Raw genomic sequence first — 15370 nt, 5'->3', positions numbered from 1 at the left:
TAATCTCTTAATAACTCTGCTATTATATGTCTTTATAACCTCAGGGAATATATTCAAAGAATATAAACAGAATCGTTTTCAAAGATTCACGAATGAGGGTTCTTATCACAGTGATAGTTGTAAAAACATGTATTTATGTACATGGAAGAAAGCTGAGAAGGAAACAGTAACACGTTACTGATGGTTAACTCTTAGTTATGGAGTTATTGATTTTTTTTTTTTGTACATGTTTTTCAATATTTTCTAAAATTTCTATAAGAATGTGAAATTTTTCAAATGTGAAATCTTCTAAAAATTTGGAAAAAGTATATTTTCAAAAATATTGGCAAATTTTTGGTGAATCTTCAACTCTGCTCAATCATTGAATCCCAATCTTTCATACCACGTTTGATTAAAATATTGTGCACACTTCACGCTTCCCAGCAACGTGTGGACTAGGCTGAAATTCAGTGTCACTTTATTGTCTTTTCTCACGTCTTCTCTCTCCCTCAGCTGTTAGTGGCATTTATTCTATGAGGTCTTTGATTGTTGCTATTCTTCCTGGGGAGAAGATATTCATTTACTTCTTTGATTGCTTTTTTTTTTATAAGGACATCTATTTCTTTTCTCTCATTAGGAAATTATGGAAAGAAATATTTACACAGCCCAAATTTCTCCAGTCAGGTGGAACATTTTCCCCCATCTTGTAAAAAGTTCCTTGTAGCTAGCTCACTCCAGAAATCTTGGGCAAAGTTAGCCATTTTCATCAACAGCATAAGATCTCTAAATACCTAGGTAAAGGTACGTCAGCTGTATCTCTTCACTTGGGGCTCACTTTTCTCATCTATAAAATAAAGACACAAACTCATGGTGCTCTGAAGTCCCTGCCTAGTCCCAATCCTTAGGTAAAAACAAACCAGTAAAGGAATGGGTGTTAGTTCTGGTCTCAACACTGCAAGACTGTGTTTATATATTAACTCTCTGAATGGTGCCTAAGCAAGGGGTTTCTAGTATAAAGATGTACTGTCCTAGATTAATGTAGTGTGGGACGGCCTGATCCGATGGAGGCTGGCCTTGTGGGCAGTGAAGGAATTCACCTAAGACAGACCAGAGGAAACAGAAGTTTATTGAATATACTGCAGGGGAGCAGGGGGCAGGACAGCCATGGAGAGACTATCTGTGACAGGTGGTGGTGAGGGGCCACAGTTGTAAAGCAGAATGAGAGAGTATCGGGGACATAAGGAATTTTCCCTTTTTTGGTAATCTTAGGAACTGTGCCTGGTTGTAACTGGTCATTTAGGGCTTATGGTTATTTCGAGGTGGATCACCTAATGAGCCTGTATGCCTTGCCTGTTTGCATTCCTCTCAGTGGTCACTGTGGGCTCTTTTGCCTTGCTCGACATGGAGTCTTGTGGAAAGATGCTGAATTTAGAATGAAATGACCCCAAAAGGAGGCTTGACTGTCTTTTTATTGGCTATATGGCCTTCAGGAAGTTGGGTAAGCCACTTTTTAGATTTTCTCTTTATCTTGCTACTCTGTGGGTTTCTGTACAGTGTCTAGATACGGATTTCTTTTGTTTATCCTGTTTATTCCAAATGGTTGGAATTTTTGAATTGTGTGGTTGCTCTCTTACTGGTTTTAGAAAATTTTAAGCCATTCAGTATTTAAATACTGCCTCTAGAGGCAAAATGGTATGAACACTGGGAATTGCTTTAAAATATACCAACAAAGAAAGGCATAAAGAAAAAAAGAAAATGAACAAACGTGGCCAGATCTTAATAATTGTGAAATCTGGGTGTTGGGTGTATGGGGTTTATAGTATTATTTCTTTGTTTTTTTTTCTTTCATGCGTGCTTAATTTTATAAAAAACAAAACAAAACAAAACAAAGAGATAGGAGAGGCATAACAAATATTCTGTCTCCTTCTCTATCTGGAACTTCAACAGCATGTACACCAGACCTTCTCATTCTATCCTCTATGTCTCTTAATGTTTGTATTTGCCATATTTTTATTTGTCATGTGACATTCTGGATAATTTCTTCTGACCTATTTTTTTTCTTTTATTCTCTGTTTAATTATATTTAATTAGTTACCAGGTGCTTAATTTTGGTTATTGTAATTTTTAAAATAATTTTTTTTATTAATTTATAATATATTATTAGCCCCAGGGGTACAGGTCTGTGAATTGCCAGGTTTACACACTTCACAGCACTCACCATAGCACATACCCTCCCCAATGTCCATTACCCAACCACCTTCTCCCTACCTCCTTCCCCCAGCAACCCTCAGTTTGTTTTGTGTAGTTAAGAGTCTCTTATGGTTTGTCTCCCTCCTGATCCCATCTTGTTTCATTTTTTCCTTCCCTACCCTCAAGCCCCCCACATTGCCTCTCAAATTCTTCATAGCAGGGAGATCATATGATAATTGTCTTTCTCTGATTATTTCACTCAGCATAGTACCCTCTAGTTCCATCCACATCATTGCAAAAGGCAAGATTTCATTTCTTTTGATGGCTGCATAGTATTCCATTATATATATATACCACATCTTCTTTATCCATTCATCTGTTGATGGACATCTAGGTTCTTTCCTATTGTAATTTTTATGGACATCCCTTTTCAAGTATGTTAGACTACTTTTTATAGTTTCCTGTTCCTTATCCTTTTTCTGCAATCAGAAGTGGGCCTTCTCCAGAACTTTTTAAAAATACCCTTCCCCAGGTAGTCAAGCAGCAACTAACCATAACAGCATAGTAAGCATAATTGTTTTATACTCTAGGTCTCATAATTCTGATATCAGAAATCTGTGAAAATCTAATTATGTTGTGTATGTGTCCTACTGTTTTTAAAGGATATTTCTCATCGTGCTTTGCCTGTATGCTTGATTATTTTTTTTTAATATTTATTTATTTGACAGAGAGAAATCACAAGTAGGCAGAGAGGCAGGCAGAGAGAGAGGAGGAAGCAGGCTCCCTGCTGAGCAGAAAGCCCGATGTGGGGCCCGAACCCAGGACCTGGGATCATGACCTGAGCCGAAGGCAGTGGCTTAACCCACTGAGCCACCCAGGCGCCCTATGCTTGATTATTTTTGACTATGTGCTGCTCATATATATGAAAAATTCTGTGTGTGGTCCTTTGTGGTCTAGGATGAAGGTGCTTTTTTCTAGAGAGAATATACATTTGATTCTGTCATGTGCTCAATGCCATTGCCAATTCAGGACTATTTTAAAATAAATGCAGAAGTTGCAGTCTTGAGGGGGGGACCCAAATTCCGTGATGTGAAGGTAGGCTGCGAATTTGAGTGTAACTTGCTACAACTTTTCAGACTTTCCTTCCCCATCCTGGGGCTCAGCAGCAAGGCCATTTTCTTGTAGTCCCTGAAATGGCAAAAGGTACAACCCTTTGGTGTCACATCTTCTTTGGGATGAAGGGGTCTCCCCTTAGAGAACTAATCTTGGGCAGAACCTGGGCTTGGATTTCCCTCCTCCTCATCTTGGGAGACCACCCCTGCTCTGGGGGGGGGGGGGGCGGGGGAGGGAAGCAGCTTTATTGTTTTCTCTTCCCTTCTAGAAAAAAATGAGTAGTAACCTCCTCTGAGGTCCAGTTTCTTCATATGTAACATGGGGCTAATATTGCTTCACTCCCAGAGTTACAAGTGTCAGGATTTTAAAATGTCCTTTGTAAATTGTAAATCATATTATAAACTTACTCTGGAAACCTGGGCCCTTAAAGTTTGGGGAACCTCTTCAAGTTCTATGCATTACTCCATGAATATGTACATTTTGCTTCATGTATGTCAGATGGTGTGTATATATTTCATAAGATATTCAAAGGATCAACTGGCTTCCAAAATATTTAAAGAGATTTAAAAGCAATTGAAAGTTGAAATTATTACTAGAAATCAAACAAATACAGGAAGAGGGCAGCAGATTTGACTAGTGGTTATTCATTTAGATGTTGCTGAATTTTTAAAATCTCTGCCAATGACCAAAATAATATTTTTTTTGCTCAATAAATCATATTTTCCCTGTTCTCTTCTAAATTCCCTTCCACAGGTGTGAAGTTCAATGGCAAGAGGGGGAAAACATACCAAAATAAATCCATTGGTTTTAGTTCAACTTTAGCATCTGGTAGGAAGAGCATTTTGTTCCTTTCGTAATTTATTCCTCGCAGATTTTCATTCTAAGGTACGTAGACTCTTAGAATGTTAGGGCTGGCTGGATCTGTATAGATCAGATCACTCACCTCCTTAATTTACATTTAAGGACCCTGAGGAAAGGACAAAGATAAATTTATTAGGATTGTAAATGCGGCCAATATTCCAGAGGCTTTCTGCTAATTAAAATGTTTCTTTCTTCTTAAAAAAAAAAAAAAAAAAGAGTCAACGGAATTGGAGATTTTCCCTGATAACATTGCCAGCATTAGCCTTTAAGGCCCTGATCAAATGCCCTCTCTCCTGTAAAGCTTTCCTGTTTCAGATGAAATGACCCACATAACTTTACACAAAGATTTCTTGATATACAAGAATTCCTACTATAACTTTTCACCTCTTCCCACAAAATAAGTCTTATCATATTTCAGAATCAGAGTAGAAGAAGAAGTCAATGATGGGAAGCTTGAAAATGTGTAAAGGAGGGGCGCCTTGGTGGCTCAGTTAGTTAAATGTCTCCCTTTGGCTCAGGTCATGATCTCAGGGTCCTGGGATCAAGCCCCACAGTGGTCTCCTTGCTCAGTGGGAAGTCTGCTTCTCCCTCTGCCTGCTGCTTCCCCTGCTTGTGCTCTCTCTTTCTTTCCCTCTGACAAATAAATAAATAAAATCCTAATGACTGAGCCACCCAGGCATCCCAATAAATAAAGTCTTGAAAGAAAGAAAGATAGAAAGAAAAGAAAGGAAAGAAGGAAGGGAGAAAATCTATTAGATCTTGGGAAGAACAGAGAGAGTCTGTGGCACACCCACTCTCTCCCCCTTCCCACGTTGGCTTTATGACAGAAGCTCCAATCTGGGAAGGTATCACCAAGAAAATGGAATTCCTCTTCCTTTCAGCATCTAGTCAAGGGAAATGGAGGGGCAGGCCTCCTGCACGTCTCATCTCTCAGGTCAGGTGAGTGTGGCACAGAGGCCAGGGGCTCCCTCCACCGAGTTCAGGTGGAGGTACACGCACGTACAGGTGGAGGCGCCATCTAAGGCTGAGAACACTGGGGACCTGGTAACCCTCGTTCTAGCTTGCAGGGTAGAGCTTTCACAGAGATTTTATTTTATTTTTTCTATTTCTGTTTTTACTTTTTTAAGATTTTATTTTAACGTGATCTTACCACCCACTGTGGGGCTTGACTTCACAACCCCAGGATCAAGAGTTGCATGCTGTGTCAACTGAGCCGGTCAGGTGCCCCTTCATAGAGATTTTAAACAGCCCATTAGATTCAGGATTCTGGAACTCAGAGAACTTGACACTGTAGATAATGTAAAACCAACCTGGGGAAAGTGTGATGACTTCAGGAGAACCACCCTCCCTTTACTTCTAGACCTGAGGCTCCAGAGGAGCAAGTGATCACCACTGCCTCTGTCAGCCTCCCAGCTCCAGGTCTGCCTTGCCTCAAGCCTATCAAAGGCCTGGAATGTTCTTCTGCAGGCCCTTCCTGCTGTTGAATTGCAGCTTGTTCTGCAAGACCCTTCTTTCTCAGGACCCGATCCTGCTGGAGGGGTGTGCCCTGGCTCCTGAGGGTTCTTCTGTAATAAGCTGGTCCCAAAGAGAAAACAATTTCTAAGAGTTAATGAAAAGCTCCTTTTGTATCTCCTACTTTAATTTGATCCTCTCAACCTGAATCCCAGAGGAGGTATGTGTGCTGAATTCTGAGGGTGAGGGAGCGTGTTTTACTTTTAGTTCTCAAAGGTCAGGCGGCAAGCCTTAGTCATGTAATTTTCCTTGGAATCAGTTTTCCAACTCAAGGGAGTTTTAGAAATGGAATCAGTTTTCCAACTCAATGGAGTTTTAGAAATCTTCCAAATGAGGCCATTGTCTCCAAATCACAGTGATAATTACTTGCAAAGTCAGAACTTCAACTCAGGTCTTCTGATCCGAAGACTAGTGCTTTTTTTTTTTTTTTTTTTTTTTTAACCCACAACACTGTTATATCTGACTTTCTTAGAGCCTCTTACAGCACCAACCACCATTCCTAGTACACAGTAGTGTCATAATTACTATTGAATGAATGGAGAAATAGCTACTTTACTGCCTGATTCTTCCTTTTACCCCCTGTAAGTAGAGTAAAGAAAGAAAACTGCTAGGCTATGTTTTGGGTTTCCAAGTGGTATTACCAGCGTGAATGAATGACCTTTGGGATCTCTGCCAGTCAAGTCATTCAATCAAGTGCAAGTTGAATCTCTGAAGAACTACTGTTCATTCTTAGCACAATTCCTGAAGGATACAAAATCCCAGAACATAGCCAGCAGGAAATACTAACTCTGATCTGTTGTATAAATAATGTCACTTATGAAAGTGGAAGGCCAGATACATTTCCAAGGGAAGATAACTGTTCATGGCTACCATATGCATCTGGTTAGAAATAGAAGGCTGCCAGGTACTATTAAGGTGTGTTTGTTGGAATTAGTTGAATTTAATTGAATTGGATTCATTGCCACTATGATTACTCAAGGGGTCAGAACTTTAGTCTTTCAAAGTCCTGGAAGCAGGGCTCTAGAGGATATCTGTTGTTTCCTGCTGCAGCGCATCAGTTTACCCTTCTGGAAGTACTCCGGTTTACTTCTGGGAGACACCCCTCCTCCATTCTCAGCTTTTTTTTTTTTTTTAATTTTTTATTTATTTTTTATTTTTTAAAGATTTTATTTATTTGACAGAGAGAGATCACAAGTAGGCAGAGAGGCAAGCAGAGAGAGAGAGAGAGAGAGGAGGAAGCAGGCTCCCTGCCTAGCAGAGAGCCCGATGCGGGACTCGATCCCAGGACTCTGAGATCACGACCTGAGCCGAAGGCAGAGGCTTAACCCACTGAGCCACTCAGCCAGCCCCCATTCTCAGCGCTTATGCCTTGGGCAAGGCTGAGTGAGCCAAATTCAGGTTCCAGAGGGGACCGCAGACTTCAGACCTGGCTCGTCAGTTGTTTCAAAGCCAATGAGCCATAGTGAAGGGTTTTTGTAAGATGCATGCCACAGAGACTCTTGTTCTTTACCCTGAAGGTAGATTTGAGAGTTTACAGGGACTTGGCCTGCTGCTGCCACATTGCTACCACCAGAGCCCAGGGCTGAAATCAGTATAACAGAAGGCAAAACCAAAAGACTGGAGAGGAACTAAATCCATATGACTTAAATTGAAGCATGAATCCACTTTCATGAACCGTGCACTAAGTCTAAGGGTTAAAATATGAACCCACAGTATCTTTATTGCTTAAAGCAGGTTTAGGTTAGGTTCTTCCACTACCTGTAGTCAGGAGGGTCCTAATTAGTGTAAGAGTATATCCCGTCTTGCTTCTCCTTCAGTGTTCTCTCCTGAACAGCCTTCTACAGTCTAGACCTTGGACACCTAGGCAGTAGGAAAACAAGCTGGTTCACTGTGATCTCTGATTTCTCTCCAAACTCCACCCTACCATGAAAATACCTTTAAAACATAACTTGAGCTAGGAAACAAATGTTTTGTTTTGTTTTGTTTTGTTTTTTAAAAGATTTTATTTATTTATTTATTTGACAGAGAGAGAGAGAGAGAGAGAGATCACAAATAGGCAGAGAGGCAGGCAGAGAGAGAGGGAGAAGCAGGCTCCCTACTGAGCAGAGAGCCCAATGCAGGGCTGGATCCCAGGACCCTGAGATCATGACCTGAGCCGAAGGCAGAGGCTTAACCCACTGAGCCACCAAGGCGCCCCAAGAAACAATGTTTTATTTAAGATCGTATTGCTAGAGGTAGTGAAGCCAAATTCATGGCCTGGGATTTTGGATTTGAATACTTTGCTGTCCACTTACCACACTTTTGATCACATTTGGAGCATATGGTAGCCATGAACAGTTATCTTATCTTGAAAATGTAGCTGGCCTTCCACCTTCATAAGTGATATTATTTATACAACAGATCAGCCACCTTTTTCTGGTTGTAGTCATGTACTTTGAGCTGCACTATACAAAGATGGTAGCAGCTAGCCTTATGTTGCTACTTATATTTAAATTAATTGGCATTAAATAAAAGTTAAAATCAGTTCTTCAGGCCTTCTAGTCCTGTTCCATGCACACACCAGCCACATTTGAGTAGTGACTGTCATATTGGATGGCTCAGATACAGAACATTTTCATTGTCACAGAAAGTTCTAATGGATGGCACCGCCTTAGAGACAGATTTTCTTCTTTACCCAAAGTAACAAGGCTCAGAAAGCCCAGTAGAACCTTCCCTTTCTTCCAATGGCAAACAAGGCCAACAGACACAGGATGGACTATGAGCTGTTCAGTCCTTATGCCCCATTTTCTAAACGCTTACATGGGATTGATAGCTCCTAGCTACTCATCTCTGTGATGGTTAAGTCAGAAACATGCTATTTGGTAAGGGATGATTATCTCTCATCATCTCAAGCATGCTGAAATTATTATATAAATAAATGTAATTAAAAGATGCATGTAGGGACGCCTGGGTGGCTCAGTTGGTTAAGCCGCTGCCTTCGGCTCAGGTCATGATCCCGGGGTCCTGGGATCGAGTCCCGCATCGGGCTCCTTGCTCAGCAGGGAGCCTGCTTCTCTCTCTGCCTCTGCCTGCTGTTCCCCCTGCTTGTGTTCTCCCTCTCTCTCTCTCTTTCTCTCTGACAAATGAATAAATAAAATCTTTAAAAAAAAAAAAATGCATGTATCTACCCTCTCTAGCCTAGTGTGTGAATATATACTTCTTGGGATTTTGAAGAATATGATGTTTCATTCTCAGGTTGGTGACTCATTAAGAATACATTTCTCAATGACATTTCCACAGACCATCATTCTCCAAGCAGGAACTATCTCCCTAGATCTGGGCCCATTTCCCTTTCAGATTAAAACCCTGTGGGGGGAAAGATCTAATCCTTTCACTTCAAACAGGAAGTAAAAGCTCTCCAATTGAAAATTCGTACAAGATATTCGAATTGGGAAGTGATAACTAGGGTATAAAATAAACCTTCTTTATTAGACAGAATATACAAATGAAAGATTATATTGTCACCTGGATAGTGCAAGTGAGTTATTTTCCCAGGGGAGGAACAAAAGCTGGATTTGCTTTGTTGTATGTCAAATGGAAAAAAAAAATGATGAACAGATAACAGAGGACCCAGGGTGACCATTTCTTTTTGGTTTGACACAAATAGTTTGTATTTGCAAACATTCTCCATTCACTCGTGTAAAATAATTAGAAAAAGAGCACACAATTTTTGCAAAATTGGAAAGGGGGGGGGGTCAGTTTTTAGCCCAGTGCTCCCTCGTTGGGTGAGTAATTTGGTATCAGGAGGTAGTCATGGTGACCATAAAAGTTACTCATGTGACTAACGATGCAACTAATGATGCCCACAATTACTTAATTGCAGGCATGCTTAACTGCTTTTGCCATTTTTGGAGAGTGCTTATGGCTAATTGTGGCTGCAAGTGGGTAACTACAGGTGCAATCAGATGTGTTCCTAATTTTTACATTTGTGCTGACAGCAGGAGAATAAACCGCCCCCTCTAAGGAGGGGAGTTAGAAAAAGAGGTTTGAAATTAGTTCTTTCACATCCCGGGAGGATGGAACAGCCTCCAACATGAAAACAAACACAAGTCATTTAATGTTTAAGCAGAGGAAAGTTCTGGATCACCAGCTGACCTTTAGCTGGACTCCATCTGTGCATCTTCTCTTTTCCCTGAGGTTCTCTGACTTAGGTTCCTGCTACTGTCCCTACCAAAAGGGGCCCTTCTAGGACCTTACAGCTCCTGTCCTATTGTGGAATAGTTACTATTCTTTAATTTCGATGAAAAATAGTAGTAGATACTATTTATTTTTACATTGTCTGCACGGTCATTTACTTTACAAATACTTTTTACACACGGTAAATATATATGTGTACAGATGAACTCAAATATGTACCCTGGGGACAGGTGGTTAGTTTTTGAAATTCTCTCATCAGGAATTAACAACCCAAAGATGGCTATATAACACTTCAAATATCTTCATCAAAATCTCACTTGAAGGTTTTGAATTTGTTTAAGGAATGTTGGAAATATATATATATATATATATTTAGGATTTTAATTATTTATTTAAGAGAGAAAGAGAGAGCATGAGAGAAGGGAAGGTCAGAGGGAGAAGCAGACTCCCTGCCAAGCAGGGAGCCTGATGCCGGACTTGATCCTGGGACTCCAGGATTATGACCTGAGCCGAAGGCAGTCACTTAACCAACTGAGCCACCCAGGCACCAGAAATATTTTTGAGTAGGTAAGATGAACAATGGTCCAAGACATATGGTTGGTTAGAAAGACGGAAGCCCTACTGATCTTATATGGATGAGTACGTAGTTCCAGAAAGCTCAGGGGGCAGGCCTTTTTGTACAGTAACTGAGGTCTGGTATTCCCTTGGTTCTATATACTTCTTCGCGAAGTCTGTGGCTTGACCCTACAAAAGGCTGGCTGGTTCTTTCATTATCTTGTGTCTACCATAGAACTGATCCTGCTTACCTTATCTGTGGTGCCTAAGACAGAGAATGGATCCCCAAAGCCTCAAGAACAGGTCGTAGGACTGTTGTTATACCTGCTGGCTAGTAAAAACTTGTAGCTTTGGCAGAATTTGGTCTTAATGATATGGGGCTTGTAGGGTGCATGCCAGCTCTCCATCTGTAAGCCCCAGAGGCTACTGATATTTATCCAAGGGGCTTGGCAGATGCTGAATGGCCAGATTAGCTTGGATCAATTCAGAACACCTAAATTCTCTTAAAATAGCTCCCACCAGCTTTTATTTTCAAAATAAATGAAATAAAAAACAAAGATACATGTAGTTATACATAACAGAATAAAAAGAAAGGATATAAAAAATATGTAGTTGCAGAAGGCACCAAATGCAGAGAAATGGACACATTTTCTAAGTGTAAGAAACCACCTTCTGCCCAAGGGAGGAAATGTAAATGACTCCTTTCACACACATCATGCCTGGCCTCTGCCCCTCCTGGGCCCTCCTAAGGCCTGCTGTTTTCCAAGTTGTGCATCATCTTTTGCCTGTCTCATAAGAGATGCTGGCTAATCACTCAAACTACTCTGTATTCCACAAACAGTATCAAATATCCTTTCTGTGTGCCAGCCACTGTTCTGGGCTCTGTGGTGACTTGGTGGGATGAATTAGACAGGCTTCTCACCCAAGGGAGGCTTTCCTGTAAGTAAGCCCTCTGCTCTATTAATCATCAACTCTTCTGGTTCAGGGCCTGAGGTACAAGCTTTATCCAAATGGCAGAACTGTGAGGACTGGCAAGTAATGAGGTGGAGAAAATGTTGGTCACCAGCGCTCCCTTAGGGAGAGCTTTCTATTTGATTAGAAGAAATACTTTGAAATGACATTGGGGTGGAAGGTGAAGTCCCAAGGGCCTTCTCTATCGAGAAGAAACGTCTGTTAAACTGCTTTGCATGAGGCAAGGAGGGGAGTTATATTGCTCCTAAGAGAGGGTGGAGAAGGGGGAGAGCAGGGAGGTGGGGGGAAGAGTTTGCAACCACAGTGCGACAGCAGAGGGATGTCTGCTGCACGATGTAACCCTTCATGGTGATGCCCAAATCTTTGCTAAAACATCCTAAGTGAATGAAATGTTTAGCATGCATGATTATCTTGTGGAGATTGGTGAGGAGTTTGGGTTTGGTATCTGGTATCTGGGCTGAAGCTGAACAGAACCCCTAGGTTTTTTTTTTGTTTTTGTTTTTTGTTTTTTTTTGGTAAGCCCACCGCCATGCTTAGTGTTTGTGTGTGTGTGCGTGTGTGGTATGGTTCTCTCTCTCTCTCTCATGCACACACACAGTCTGCTGTCCTGCCCCCTGCCCATAGTGATAGAGAAGGAGCGCTGACAGAGGCGGGATCATTGTATCATGCTGTGACATGACAGGCTGGGAGTACCTGCAGGCTTGGAGAACTGGGCATGGTGCTCAGGGCTAGGGCAGCCACGAGTCAGAGGGTGACTAGACAATGGAAATCAACAGCTTTTATTGTTATTATTTTTTAAAGTTTTAAAAATTTATTTGACAGGGAGCAATCACAAGTAGGCAGAGAGGTAGGCGGGGCGGGGGGGTGGGGAAGCAGGCTCCCTGCTGAGCAGAGAGCCTGATATGGGGCTTGATCCCAGCACCCTGAGATCATGACCTGAGCCGAAAGCAAACACTTAACCCACCGAGCCACCCAGGCGCCCCTTTTATTTATTTATTTTTAAAGATTTTATTTATAGATATCAACAGCTTTTAAAGGCTAGAGGACAAGGCCACAGAGATTGTTCAAAGGTCCAGCAAGTCGCCATGAAGGGGGTCTGCGGGGCTCCTGGCTTTAAGTGAGGACGGGGATCAAACGGTCCAGCATTCCCTCCACACTGTGATGTGCCAGGCCCAGAGCTGGGGATTCCACAGGGGTTGAGACACTGGGCCTGTCTCTCTAGATGAGATACCTTTAGGATCCGGTAATGACACTTTGGCATTAGGAAGCTCGGAAGAGCCTGGCAGTTGAAGGAAGTCTTCCATAAAGAGGCAGTCCTTGCTTTTGGCTTCGGAGGATGAAGAGGAGGAATTAGCAGATGTTTGAGGAAAGGCCTTCGAGGCCTAGAGGTTAGCCTGTGCAAATGGGCAGAGGCATGGGAGTCAGGAGAACTGAGGCGGAAGATGAGGATCTCAGAGGTCAAAATGGCTTTGCCTGAAAAAGAGAGAGGCCAGGAACAGATCCTTCCCTCATGGCGCTTGAAAAGAATCCACCCTAGGGATATGTTGCTTTCAGATCTCAGGCTTCCGGCACTGTGAGAAAATGACTTTGAGCTGTTTAGGTCACCCCGTCTGTGCTGCTTGGTGGCCCCGGGGGAAACTAACGTGGCAGGTTTGAGTCTCAGCTCAGCTGCATCTCAGCTGTGCAAGCTCAGGTGATTACACCACCCAAGGCTTGCTTCCCTTGTCCGTAAAACAGGGATAGGAATCAAAGCTAAGTTGTGAAGTTGGACAAGTGTTACATAATGAGGTGTTTAGCTTAGTGCCTAGCTGTCATCATTATTATTGTTATTTAGCTTCATGTTGTAGTTTTAGTGTCACGAAACTTACAAGGCTCCAAGTAAGTTACTTTGAGGATTCAAACACAGTAAAAATGTAGCCACATCTGTAGGAGTAACTCCTGTCACTCTTAGGTGCGACGAGGCAGGAGGCTAGATCCCTAAAATCAAGAGTCAATCTGAATGGGGTGCCTGGGTGGCTCAGTTGGTTGAGCCTCTGCCTTTCTCTTTGGTGAGGATCCCACTGTCCTGTTACCAAGCCCAGCATCTGCTCCCTACTCAACGAGGAGTCTGCTTCTCCCTTTCCCTCTTCCCTCCTGCTCCCCCGACCCCCACCACTCATGGGCACACTCTCTCTCTCAAATAAATAAATTAAAGAGTCAATCTGAGAAATTGCATCCAATTTCCTGCACTTTGGACCTCACCCCTGTCATTGTCAGAGCTGAGAAACCAAAACTTCCTTACAAGAAGAACACCACCTCAGATTCAAAATACACCTCCTGGGGAAACAGACTTTACATGGTTCCTGCTTACCACCTGAAGTGACCACACTTCCCTGCTGCGTTTTGTTGTTGTTTCATTTTTATGTTTACCTTTTTTGTGGAGAATGTTGTGGAGAATCTCACACAAACCCAAAAGTAGACAAAGTGGCTTAAGAGCCCTGGGTGTCCATCATCAACTCATAACCAAGCCTGCACATCCACTGCCACCCCCATGTTTTCTCTAAAGAATATTCTAGATGTTCTATAACTTCACCATTAACATTTAATTATGTGTCTTTAAAAGATAAGAAGTCTATTTGTAAATAATGTTATTATCACCAACCCAAGTAATTAAAAATATAATATTATTCATAACATCGTATCTGGTCAGTATTCACATTTCCTTTTTCATAAATTCACAATTTTTAATAGTTTGAATAAAGATTAAAATCATCCTTATTATTTGAGTAAATCCACACATTGCAATTAATAAATATATCTGTTTTTTTTTTTAAGATTTTATTTATTTACTTGACAGAGAGAGATCACAAGTAGACAGAGAGGCAAGCAGAGAGAGAGAGGAGGAAGCAGGCTCCCCGCTGAGCAGAGAGCCCGATGCGGGACTCGATCCCAGGTCACTGAGATCATGACCCGAGCCGAAGGCAGCAGCTCAACCCACTGAGCCACCCAGGCGCCCTATCTGTTTTTTTTTTTTTAATTTTTAAAATTTATTTGACAGAGATCACAAGTAGTCAAGGAGAGAGGGGGAAGCAGGCTCCCCGCTGAGCAGGGAGCCCATTTGAGGCTCGATCCCAGGACCCTGAGATCATGACCCGAGCTGAAGGCAGAGGCTCAACCCACTGAGCCACCCAGGTGCCCCTAATTAATATATCTGTTAAGTCTCTCTTAATCTATAGGTTTCTCCTTATTTGTTGACACCTGATGATGCATTCTGTGGAGTTTCCCACAGTCTGGATTTTGCATTCGTTCCTGCAGTGGCATTTAACATGTTACTCTGGCCTCTACATTTCTTGTACATTGGGGGGAGGGCCTGCCAGGCTTTTGGCCCTGTCCTGGGGTATTCCCCCTCTGTATCTCCTTGCTTCCTGACTCTTCTGCCAACATGGCTTTCCATTTCTGTGGGGACCTCATGATACTGCTAAAGCTCTTCTCAGGACTGGGTGGGGAAGAGACATGCTGAAAAAACTTTGGAGGATAACATTTAGCTGCTTTTGCTCTTCCACTCTAGGGAGTGAGTGCCAAGTTTGAGCCCTGCCCAACTTGCTAATGATCCAGATGGCAAACAGCTGTCAGGCAGAAGAGGGACAGTAGACAGGAAGTAGCTGAAGGGCTTCCTTCCTGACCCATGCACAATAGGAATGTAATTCCCAAATACGATTTAAATTTAAATTCAAATTTAATGCTTGAAGTCTGAAGCCCAGCTCCGATTGAGCCCCATAAGAATGTTCCAGATTTCCTAGACCTTGGTCAACAAGAGATTGCCGTAGATGAAGGATTTGCTCAACCATCTCTCGCCCACACTAATATGAAAACTTTGCCCAAGATCTAGGTTGTTTTGTTGATTGGAAGCCTACAAAAAAGAAAAAATATATATTATCAGTCATCACTGCCAGCCTTGCTACAAAATAACCTTTTGTTAGATTCAGCAACATTTACAGAATAACCATTTTATATGGCCTTGGTTTTGTCATCA

The sequence above is a fragment of the Lutra lutra genome, chromosome 13 (assembly GCF_902655055.1).
Source record: "Lutra lutra chromosome 13, mLutLut1.2, whole genome shotgun sequence".
Lineage (NCBI taxonomy): Eukaryota > Metazoa > Chordata > Mammalia > Carnivora > Mustelidae > Lutra > Lutra lutra.
Note: the sequence above shows the minus strand (reverse complement) of the source record.